This window comes from Amborella trichopoda, chromosome 8, assembly GCF_054954075.1.
Source record: "Amborella trichopoda isolate Santa Cruz 75 chromosome 8, AtrichopodaSantaCruz75HAP2 v2.0, whole genome shotgun sequence".
NCBI classification, from domain to species: Eukaryota; Viridiplantae; Streptophyta; class Magnoliopsida; order Amborellales; family Amborellaceae; genus Amborella; species Amborella trichopoda.
This window is the reverse complement of record NC_142343.1, coordinates 15,062,144-15,074,751: the sequence shown is the minus strand read 5'-3', so window position 1 is coordinate 15,074,751 and position 12,608 is coordinate 15,062,144. Positions and strand designations below refer to the sequence as shown.

At 34.5% G+C, this 12,608-nt stretch overlaps 2 long non-coding RNA genes across 3 annotated transcripts; one reads left to right on the top strand and one right to left on the bottom strand.

Annotated features, from left to right (window-relative positions):
• The first annotated feature begins 3,705 nt into the window (after positions 1-3,705).
• LOC110007256 (uncharacterized) lies at positions 3,706-8,714 on the top strand. 2 transcript variants are annotated; one of them, XR_016061319.1, is made up of 2 exons: positions 3,706-4,209; positions 8,480-8,714. It is a non-coding gene; the product is annotated as an uncharacterized LOC110007256 (long non-coding RNA). The 2 variants fall into 2 exon arrangements; XR_016061318.1 differs by lacking the exon at positions 8,480-8,714 and adding an exon at positions 5,701-6,291 and having other exon boundaries at positions 3,707-4,209.
• A 234-nt stretch (positions 8,715-8,948) lies between these two features.
• On the bottom strand, positions 8,949-10,616 carry LOC110007261 (uncharacterized). Its single transcript, XR_002280940.2, has 2 exons — positions 9,995-10,616; positions 8,949-9,293 (listed from the first exon to the last, which is right to left on the bottom strand). It is a non-coding gene; the product is annotated as an uncharacterized LOC110007261 (long non-coding RNA).
• Between the last annotated feature and the right edge of the window lie 1,992 nt (positions 10,617-12,608).

Sequence of the window (12,608 nt, the reverse complement as noted above, 5' to 3'; positions counted from 1 at the left end):
AGAATATAAAATATTATCAAACAACCACAAGAAAAAATTGAAGAAAAGAAAAAGGCAATATTAATTAAACCTCCTCCTCTAATTAATAAAGAAAGATTTCAGATGAAAAAAGAACTTTCTTCTGAATTAATGCAACAATTAATTACCAAATTAGCAAATTTAGATATCAAAGAAAAAGTTAAAGCTAAAAGTCAAGAATCAGTAATAAAGATAACAGAACCAACAACTATGATGTTACATAAATTCCGAATACCATTACTGATATCAAAGATACTTTTACTCAATCATTCCAAGAAAATAATATCAATAGAATATATTATGGTAAAAAATGGAGACCTGTATCTCAATCTAGAATGTACCATACTAGATCTACTCCAGTTGATATATAATTTGAAGAAGACCTTATAGCCCATACTGTATCATATTCAGGACAAACTATTGTTAATTGGAATATAGACGGAATGTCCGATCATCAGATTCTTGATACAATGAAACACATGACCATGTATGCCACTGCATGCAAGGTCTCTAGAGCCCATGACCAAGATGTAGCGAAAGCTATTATCTGTGGTTTTACTGGATGGCTCAAAGGATGGTGGGATTTCCACCTTAATGATATATCGAAACAACAAATATTAACAGCCACTAAACAATCATATATTAAAAAAGAATTAAATCAAGACGTCGTTCAGGCCGAAAGCGATGCTGTCAATACCCTCATATACACAATAATCGTTCACTTTGTTGGAAGTACTGCCCTACTAGAAGCAAGATCTGAAGACCTCTTTTCTAATCTTAAATATCCAACCCTTTCTCACTATAAATGGTATAAAGATGTTTTTTTTTTCTGCCTTCTTATTCGTGAAGATAGTAGTTCCGATCACTGGAAAGAAAAGTTTATTTTCGGCCTTCTCTATCTCTTTGCTGAAAAAGTCCGCAACCGCGTTAAAACAAAAAATGGGGGATTATTCCCTATCAACTCTATACTCTAGGAGAATTATCAGCCGAAATATGTGCTGAAGGGCTAGTATATATATATATATATATATATATATATATATATATATATTTATATATGAGTGTGGTTTCTGTAAGGTTGCAACCTTAAACAATCCAATTACGGCACACCTCCAAATTTTATCATAACATGTAATTTTTTTTTGTGTATCCTAAAAACTATTTTCATATCAAATTGGAAAATTTTAAACTCTAAAAATGGTTAAAATCAAGAAAATCTATAAACATATGAAAAAATGGACGGTCTAGATAATGTGTAGCAAGATGCATTATTTTTTGGATTAAAAAACGTTATATATATATATATATATATAGAAAAGTTTATATAGGGAAAATGTTGAGATTAGCCCACTAGCTCATATGAATATATGAGTCCAACGACCCGGATTCAATCTTGGTAGATCTAACGCTCACGACTCTATTTTGTTTTTAAATTTTAATTTTTTTCTACATATCCAAATAACTTAAAAATTTAGGCGCCAATTCTTCTCATCAAGGTGCACTTAATAAAAATATTTAAAAATTAATTTGAAAAAACAAAATTGACGAAAATACCCCAAAACATTTTAAAGGTATTTTGGTCAATTTATTTATTGTAAATTATTTTGTTGATATTTTTATTAGATTATCCTATTTACAAGCCTAAAATTTCAAGTTATTTGGATTTGTAGAAAAAAAATTAAAATTCAAATATGAAATGAGATTGTGATTGTCAGATCGGCCCCGATCCAATCTGGGCCATTAGGCTCATATGTTCATATGAGCTAGTGGGCTAATCTCAGCAGGTTAGATCTGGATCGGGATTCAGGTCTGATGCATATCGGATCCACCTGCACCCGGATCTAATACGGATTTCAATTCGGATCTGACTTTTGGATCTGGATCTAGATTTGGGATACAAATTTTGGATCCATACCAGGATCCGAAATCCATGTTTAGGATCTGGATCGCGTCAATTCTCAACCCTACTTGCAATCAAATAAAGGGAATTATGGAGATTTATTGTTCGATTGAAAGGTGAAGGGCCTGATTGGTTGCTAATGGAAACATATCCCGACCACATTATGTAGATAGGTAGAAGGGTGCACACACACCCTTCCAATAGTTGAGATCTGATAAGGCTTAATCTAACAGTTCTCATGTTATCTTCTCTTTTGTACTTATCTCTTTTTCTCCTTTGATCATTTCTCTTTTAGAGGTGATTTTCATAGAGATTTTGGATAGCGTTCATTTTTAGAATGTTGCAGATACGTTGACAAAACCAGTTCCATTACATAAGTCAAGCTATGCTTGGACTTTACTAATGTATTGCCAAAGTGAGTGCTTGTGGGCGCCGTGTAGAGAAGATAGTCGAGACTCTTTTGGTATTCAAGCCTAGGTGGAGATTTATGGAGAAGACGGTCTTGAATTCTTAAATCTTTATTTTGTGGGATTAGTTTTCTTATCTTTTAAGTTTCCTATTTATTTGGATAAAGTCTATTATTTAGTATCTAAGTTTGTGGATAAGTACTACTTAGATTAGGATGAGCTTTGTGTCTACAAGTAGATCTGGATAAAGTAGTTTTTATAAAATTAAGAAATTAGGATAAAGCTATCTTGTTGTCACGTATTCTATATAATGGATTATTTAGAGAGAGAAAAAGATATAGAAAAATAGAGGGAAACTTTTGGGGGTTTTTGTAGAGAGAGAAATGGAATGACAACAAGTTTAGGGTTGCAAGAATTGAGCTTCATATGGAGAGAAACTTCGCGATGATGCCTCTTGTAGACTCTTGTAAATTGAGAGGTTGGTTTTTTGTAGAGAAGTGGTTCCCATAGGGCTTTTGGGTGGTTTCTTTTTTTAGTTAGGGAGAAAGTCAGGTTCTCATTACTCTCGCGTCTCTATCTGGCATTGCGGTAATGATTGCAAAAGTAAACAGAAGGAAGAATGATATGTGGCATCGGTTAGGAGAGTGATTCTAAAAAGGTTTGCTAGACTGGGTTTTGTCGAGGGTTAGATAAGTAACTCTATGTTCTAAAATCTTTGATGTTACTTTCGTTGGTATAATGAGTTTTAGTTTACCGTGCTCGTGGATGTAGCTTTTATGGGGTGAACTATGCTAATCTTTGTATTTTTGTAGTATGTGTTTCATGTTTTATTTCTCGTACTTTATTTGTCAAAAATCAACCTATCGGGTTTAGAGCTTCTGCACCCAACAAGTGGTATCAAAGCCTGGTTTGGGGTTATTGGTTATTCGAATGCAATGTTCAAAGTGGAGAAATTTGATGGAAAACACTATTTTTTAACAAAAAAGATGATAAAATTTATTTGGCAAAAAATGAAGAATCTATAAACCTATATAAGCAGGTGATTTTATTATCGAGGTAGGGATTGTTGGATTTGGTGATATCCAAAATGACCCACATAAGAAAATCTTACGTCATGTGGGATTGGGATTGATATTAATAAGTTTTTTAAACGAAATGGAAATTTAAAAAGATTAAGAATTTTAGATATATCTCTTGGTTTTTGAGATATACATAAAATCAATAAAAAGTTTCTTACTTAGTGTGGATTTCTAATCTTTTATTTATTTATTTATTTATATATATATACATACATGAAAAATGATACTATTAGTCAGAGCGCCTGTGCCAATACGGTGAGTCAAATTAATCTATGCAAATAGCCCGATGGACCACACATACTGTATCTCTCTAGGGGTATGGAGAAGCAGGTTTCTCTCTCCGTCTTAAACAAAAACCCCAATTTAACGTGCTTCTACTGCCCTCTCTCTCCCATCTCTGTTTACAGCGGGTTTCTCACTCTCTTAAAGCTGAAACCCCATCATAGCATACCTAAATCAGGCAACAAAATCCCCATCAGCGGGTCTCTCTCTCAAACAAAAACTCCATCAGCAGGTTGTTCTCTCTCTCGGTCAAACAAAAACCCCATCAGCACTCTCAAACAAAAACCCCATCAACGGGTTTCTCTCTCTCTCTCTCTCTCTCTCTCTCTCTCTCTCTCTCTCAAACAATAACCCCATCAGCGGACTTCTCTCTCTCTCTCAAACAAAAACCCCATCAGCGGGTTTCTCTCTCGCGCGCGTTTGTGCGCCCTGCCCTATCTCTCTTTCATGAGTTTATACCCTCTGCAGCCTGGTCTCCCACTCTCTCTCAACATAGAAGACGAAGCAAGAGGAGGAGAAAAAGGTACAAACTCTCTCTCTCTCTCTAGAAAAATATTTTGCATTTTCTTTCAAGGAAAATCTTCTCTCTGATCATAGGAACCAGAGGTAAATTTTGGTTCACGCAATGGAAACCCTTTGTGGCCACTTGAACCAGAGGTAAATCTGGGAGAGATGGGTTAATGTTTAAACAACAATGGCGGTTATTATTTTCAATCTTTGTGGCCTTTCTTTACTTTTTTTATGGAGTTGTAATTTCCACTTTTGCCATTGATGGATTCCTTTTTAAGCTTCGAAGAGTTCTCTTCCTGTTACACATACCCGTGAAATCGTTTTAAGGGCTTCAGTAAGGTCTCTATGCTGGGACCCTTCCTCTCTCCACTATTTGTTGTTGCCTGGTTTTGTCTCTTACCACCTCCTTCACTATTAAGAAGGCCTCTTTCATGTTGGTTTCTTGCCATCAGTTCAACAATGTCCATTGGTATATCATCTCGAAATTGTTTGTGCATGATGTTGTTCCATGATACATGCTTCTTCCTGCTGTGAGCTTGAGGAGTATATAAGCATCCATGCCTATCAATTATCATTTAACAGAAAAAAGTACCAATATTACTGATTATGCAGGATTCATACTTTAATGTCTATTTGATTTGTGTGGCTATTAGTTGAATTTGCCTTATTTTATTTGCATCAAGTTGACATTTAATATGTACAGTTCACAGGATACTTTTAATTCCAGATGATGTGTGTATTCAAATGTTAGAAAATTGCAACACTTTTTATTTGGATCAGGTTTGGGGTGCTTTACCTTTGGGTAATAATATCCAATGACCGGGATCGCCCATTGATATTTTTATGCTGTATCTCTGCCTTCCATTATTGTTGGTGTCTTGAGTAACTGCAACAAATTCAAGCTCCACCATATCAAAATTGCCATTCATTTACATTTATTCTTATGAGTGATTGGTTACTGTATCCATATCTTTATAAGTGTTATTGTTGCTTTTTTTTCTTTCGAGTAAGTGATATATTATATGATATGGTACTTTACCTTTGGGTAATAATAGTGACCAGGATCGCCCATTTATATTTTTATGCGGCTTTGATGCCTTCCATGATTGTTGGTGTCTTGTGTAACCGCAACAATTTCAAGCTCCACCATATCAAAATTGCCATTTAGTTATATTTATTCTTATGAGTGATTGGTTACTGTATCCATATCTTTATAAGTATTATTGTTATGTTTTTTTCCTTCAAGTAAGTGATATATTGTATGACAGGATACATCAACATGAATTTTACATACATATGGAGACATCTAACATCTATGATGCACACACTCAAGCCATTATTTTATAGTATCTTGCTCTCTTTTTTATTTAAGGGAACGAAATAGTTCTATGGGCTTATTTGGTTAAGCCTGGATCAATATCACGTATTGTGGTGAAATAGTACTAAGAACTTTGTGTTTATTGTAGCGTCTTTCAATTACCCAAGTTGGATCTCACCATTTCAGGTAGCATGTCATCTCTCACATCTTCAGATGAAGACAATATTGGGGACATCATTGAGCCCAATATGGGGGACACTAATGAATATATGGAGCAAGATACCTTGCTAACAACTACCCCTATGAAGTCTACAACTATGGGAATTGGGGAACAAGGTGCCTCTTCCAAGGGGTTAGAAATAGAAGATCCCAAAATAGGGATGAAATTTGGTTATGAAGAAGAAGCATTTGACTATTACAAGGCTTACGCATTAACATGTGGGTTTGGGCTTCGAAGGGCAAGTACTCATACTAAGGATGGGCGGAGAATAGATAGGGAATTTAAATGCTCCAAAGAAGGGTTCCGTAAATAAAAACATGTAAAATGTACAAGGAAAATCCCTCAAACAAGGTGTGGATGTACAACTAGGATTGGCATTAGCATATACGCCGATAATGAGTGGGTTGTGATTAGGTTTGACAAGAAACACAACCACGACCTTGTCACTCCAAGAAAGGCTCGACTCATTCGGTCGCACCGAACTTTATCGGGTGCAACAAAATCAATGATAAACTCCATGAATTCTGCTATGGTGAAGTCTGGACATATTTATGATATATTTATTGAGCAAGCTGGAGGGATAGATAATATCTCATGCTCACAAAAAGACATTGAAAACCAATTAGCAAACAAAAGGAAAAAATTGAATGGCAAAGATGGCAAACGTGTTGTGGAATGACTAAATAAAATGAGTGAATCAAACCCATCATTTTTCTATAAGTTGAGATTAGATGGGGAGGATCGTATTCTCAACATACTATGGGTAAATGCTATGTCACGAGTGTCGTACTATCACTTTTATGATGTGATAACTTTTGATACCACATCCAAAACAAATTCATTTGGTATGCCCTTTGCTCCCATCCTTGGGGTCAATCACCACTTCAGCACAACATTCTTCGGGTTTGCACTTATTTATGATGAGAAAGTGGAGTCTTTTGTATGGGTTTTTGAAAAATGGTTAGAAGCAATGGGTGGACGCCAACCCGGTGTAATTATCACTGATGAAGACCATGCAATTACTATTGCAATGAGAAAAGTTTTCAATCAAAATAAGCATCATTATTGTAAATGGCACATTCTTGCGAAGCAAAAAGAATAATGGGGTCACGTCTTGCGTAAGAATCCAAGTTTCCTAAAAATTTTTAATAAGTGTATAACTAGCCCAACTGTGAAAGAGTTTGAGATAGAATGGAAAACACTTATTGAGAAGTATAAGCTTCAAAAAAATGAATGGCTAATTAGATTGTACAATTGTCAAGTTCAATGGGTTGACGCATATGTTTTCGCTACATTCACAACTGGTATGTCATTTACTCAAAGGAGCGAAGGGATAAACAAGCACTTTAAGATGTACTTGACTTCGACAACAAGCTTGCATTCTGTATTAGAAATTAGATTGAAATTTCTTGAAAAGAATATTCGTAAAACAAAAGAAAATGACTTGAACAATATCACGAATGCTCCTATTTTGAGGACCACTTCATTCATAGAGGCACAAGCTTCAAAAGTCTATACACATAGAATTCTAAAGTTCTTCGTGGAAGAAGATGCAAATTGTATTAATTTTGTTAGTGAAACCTTTGATGACAATAGGATATTTGCCACCTTTAGGGTGACAAAACCTGGGTGTGCAGCGATGGTAGGTCTTGTGGAATTCAATAGTCATGATCAAACTTTCACTTGTTCTTGCTACTTTTATGAGAGGTTAGGAATTCTTTATAGGCATATACTTAAGATCTTTTTGGGAAAAAATATTTTGGAAATACCATCGCATTACATAATGAAGCGATGGACAAAGGATGTCATGAAAGGGGTTGTGGAAGATAATAGCGGCAAGCAAATTCAAGTTAATTTTGAACTCGCTCGCTCTATTCGTTTTAATGAGGTTTGCCAAATATCTCGAAAACTTGCAGAGCATGCCTCAAAAAGTGTGGAACTCCATGAATTTGTAATGTCCGTTGTAGGCGAAGCATGTGTTAAGGTTGAAGCCAAAATTGGGCGTATAGTAGATTCTCACAATGTTGCCAATACCACTTATAATGATAATGTTATTGGTGGCACTAGTAAAACGACTGACGAGAACCCTTTCCATAACATCCTTGAGCCCCCACGGGCGCGAACAAAAGGGCGACCAACCAATATTAGATATAAATCTCGGGTTGAGCAAGAGGAAGAAAGCGAAGAAAGAAAAAATGAAAGAGGAAGCAAAGGAAGGGATTCGAAAGTGTGCAGTTTGTAAACGAAATGGACACGACAAAAGAAATTGTCCGTCTTTCGCACGTTCAAAGTATGAACGAATGATTGCTCCATATATCTTTATATTTCTTGCTCCATGTCTCGTAGTATTTGTGAATGTAATTTGAATTGTGTAAATGCTTACAATGGTTTTTCTTATTATAGGTTGAATGTCAACAAAAGATGTAGAACAGGATCTTGTGAAATTGTGGAACATGATTAGTTATGGTATGAAACTCATGAAATATATAACTTTATTGATTTGAGTTCTAATGGGTCTCTTTCTTGCTGCTTTGATACTTCCATTGATGAAAAAGTTGCAATTACATGCTTATCATACGATGTTTGTTGTCTCAAAAATCAACTAGCTTTGTACCTCTTTGTAAATGTAATTGAAATGCAAAGTCAAATGTCCCCTATAATTCTGTTTTCTCTTTTCAAATGTCCCCTAGAATTCTAATCGTACAACTATTATGAATGACAAGTGTCCTGTGTCTAAAATGGCAGGAAATTTTTGCAACCATTTGCCATCTTTGAGGCCGATCATTTCGATGAGGACAATCAACATGATTGAATGTGGAAGGAGTAGATTCATTGTATGCATTTTAATTTTCATTTTGGAAGGAGAGAATGTGGAAGGAGTAGATTCATTGTACTTTTTTTATGTTTCGTATTGGAATGAGAGAATTCATTGTACTCTTTTTATTTTCATTTTGGAAGGAGTAAACTATTTGCATTGGTTGAAGGTCCTGGTAATTGTTTTTAGTTTTTTTGTTTACATCTCTTGTTGCAACAACATCTCGTGTACTTTATTCCGAATAAATAACTGTATTGGGAGGAAAAATTATTTCACTATCCTATCCGCAGAGGTCTATACAGTTATCTGTGTGTGGATGGATACTCCATCAAAATGAAGAAAGAAATATCACATGAATTTAATAATATGTCAAAAAGTACAAGATGAAAAACAACCAAATAATCACCAAAGTTTAGCTTGATTCTATTTAACGAATAAAAATATACCCAAGCCATAACATGAGCTTGTACTCTTGACTATCAAATGTTCCTCTGAAGGAGTACAATATTTATTTTTTTAAAAAAAAGTACAAATAAGCAGCCTTCGGCTGCACATAAGAACAATATTAAATGTTGCACAAGACCAGTACAGCTCTCAGCTCAAGACTATGTATCTTCCACCAGCAACCACAGCTTTTCCATTCTTATTTGCACCTACTGCCTCTCTAAGTTCACTTGCGTATTCAATTTCTCTCAAATAAAATATGTTTTTGGCATTAGCACCTTGATTGGACAATCTTATTACCTGCAAATGTAATAAAAAGATCAATAAAGGGAAAAGTTCATAAAACTGAGAAAGCAAGATGATGAATTCAAACAGCGGATTTTCCACAATTAGCATATCAAGACATTACATAATTTTGACAACAGATCTAATGACATAGTAGCTCTTGAGATTTGATTAAATTTCTTTCTTTCAATATACGAACACAGTGACATACAACAGAAAATGAGCAAATTACTGTGAACAATGTTTCTTCCTTGTTAATCATTTTCTATTAGGAAAATATCACCTCATTGGCACTTCAAATTATTTTTGTTAGTTCATGTACTAATTAGAAGGGCGTGACTCTGTGCTATTTTCCTCATCCTCATAAAATACTTGGATAAAAGTAATCTATGAATGGGTAGAAGATGAATATGAATGAATTGACAGCAACATGAATTTCATATCTAGAACCCCAAAACATGGCTGGTAAAAAGAGTTCTGCCATGAAGGGCGAGAAAAAGTCTAAAAAAAGGAAGCATGCACAAACAATTTCATATGATTGAAAATAATAGCAGCCATTGCTGTTACCCATGTCTCCTAGATTTACCTCTGGTTCATGTCGCCACAAAGGGTTTCCATTGCGTGAACCAAAATTTACCTCTGGTTTCTGTGATCAGAGAGAAGATTTTCCTAGAGAGAAAAATGCAAAGTATTTTTCTAGAGAGAGAGAGTTGTACCTTTTTCTCCTCTTCTTGCTTCGTCTTCTATGATGAGATAGAGTGGAGAGGGTATAAACTCATGAAAGAGAGAAAGAGAGAGAGGGCAGGGCGCACAAACGCGCGAGAGAGAGAAACCCGCTGATGGGGTTTTTGTTTGAGAGAGAAACCCACTGATGGGGTTATTGTTTGAAAGAGAGAGAGAAACCCGTTGATGGGGTTTTTGTTTGAGAGAGAGAAAGAGAGACAAACCTGCTGATGGGGTTTTTGTTTGAAATAGAGAGAGAGAGAAACCTGCTGATGGAGTTTTTGTTTGAGAGAGAGACCCACTGATGGGGATTTTGTTGCCTGATTTAGGTTTGCTATGATGGGGTTTCAGCTTTAAGAGAGTGAGAAACCCGCTGAAACCAGAGATGAGAGAGAGAGGGGGCAGCAGAAGCACGTTAAATTGGGGTTTTTGTTTGAGACAGAGAGAGAACCCGCTGCTCCATTCCTCTAGAGAGATACAGTAGTGTGGTCCGTCGGGCTATTTGCATAAATTAATTTGCAATGGGTTTGAAACAAGCTAAAAGGGATCACCATGGTTGAAAGTGCGTAAGCTGATCCCACCCGTATGGCTCACCGCATTGGCATTGGCCGGCCGGCTAATAGTATCATTTTTAATATATATATATATATATATATATGAAAAAGTGTTTTTAAGGAAAAAAATAAGTAGTTTCATCACCATTCAAATTTCATCGCGTGGTCACAATTATTTGGTAGTGTTTTATGTTTCATTTTTTTCTACAAATCGGAATGACCTGAAATTTGGAGGATATGTAGATCTTACGGATGCGCATCTAATAAAAATATAAAAACAATTATCCGTAAAAAATAAATTGATCAAAATACCCTCAAAATTTTTTCAGAGGTATTTTGGTCAATTATTTTCATGTAAAATATTTTTTTATAATTTTCGAAAATTCCCTTATTTTTTATGAATTCATGCTCCAAATTTCAGGTCATTCCAATTTATAAAAAAATGAAAAAATGAAATACTACTAGAAAATCGTGACCGTGTGATGAACTTTGGATGGTGATGGAAGTAGGCGAAATCACTGTTCATTTTCGCCTATAGCCGTTGCGTAGTGTTTTTCTATATAGATATATATATATAGATATATGAGATGAAAGTGTAAGGAATTTTTGTCCCTTAGTTGGATCACCATATGGGAAAGGTTGTTTCCTCTAGAGAGAGAAGGGGATATAGCCTCTAGTGCATGAGATGCGAGGTTTCTTCTTAGAGAGAAAAGAGAGTTTTTTATGGAGAAAAACATTGCGATGATGCGTTTTGTAGACTCTTGCACATTGAAAGGCTGGTTTCTTGTAAATAAGTGGTTCCTATAGAGATTTTGGATGGTTTCTTCTTTTAGTTAGAGAGAAATCAATTTTTCGTTGATCTGCATCCTATCTGGTATTGTCAGTAATGATGCAAAAGTAAAGAGGAGGAGGAATAACATGTGGTGTCGGTCCGGAGAGTGGTTCTAAAAGGGTTTGCTAGAGTGGGTGTTATCGAGGGTTAGAGAAGTAATTCTTTGTTCCAAAATATCTGAAGTAACTTTTATTGGTATATTGAATTTCAGTTTGCCATGCCATAGATATAGTCCTTTTGGGGTGAACCACGTAAAATGTTTGTGTTCTTGCGGTATGTGTTTCATGTTTTTATTTCTCATATTTTATTTATAAAAAAATCAACCTATTGGGTTTAGAGCTTCCACGCCCAACAAATCTAACGGCCAAAAATTACTTTCACAATTTTTTTTAATTTTATTTAAATAAAATATTTATCTAAATTTTGGGGATGAGCTTATTTTCATAAAGATAACTAAATAAAAATGATTGAAAAATAAGAATAACAAAAATACCTCCAAATTATTTTGATAAATATTTTTATTTTAGTTTTTTTTTTTAATTCTACTTATAAAAAAGCTAGAACCCAAATTTCAACTTAATATTATTTTAAAATAAAAAATAAAAAATAAAAAAATAAATTTATTTTTGGCCATTTGATGAGGATGGTTAAATCCAAACCTTTGCTCCAAAAGTGCTCGTGCATCTTTTAAGCATCCATAACCTCTAGACCCAACACTATCCCGTTGGTTTTACCCAACAATATGGATTGGATTATGAGGAAATATTTAATCCCAAATTTCAGCTTAATATTTTTTCAATTCTACTTATAAAAAACTAAAACCCAAATTTCACCTTAATATTATTTTAAAATAAAAAATAAAAAATAAAAAAATAAATTTATTTTTGGCCATTGGATGAGGATGGTTAGATCCGAACGTTTGCTTCAAAAGTGCTTGTGCATCTTTTAAGCATCCATAACCTCTAGACCCAACACTATCCCGTTGGTCAACAATATAGATTGGATTATGAAGAAATATTTAATCTTCATTGCAAAGACGACAATGGTCCAGATGATAATATCATCGAAGAATGCATAAGGTCTCAATCTTAAACAATCAAGTTAAGGCATGTTTCTAAATTTTATCATAAATATAATTTTGGTATAAAAATTTTTAGGATGTCTTGAGAATCTATTTTGATCTCTAATTATATTATTTTAAATTTAAAAAATGGTTCAAAT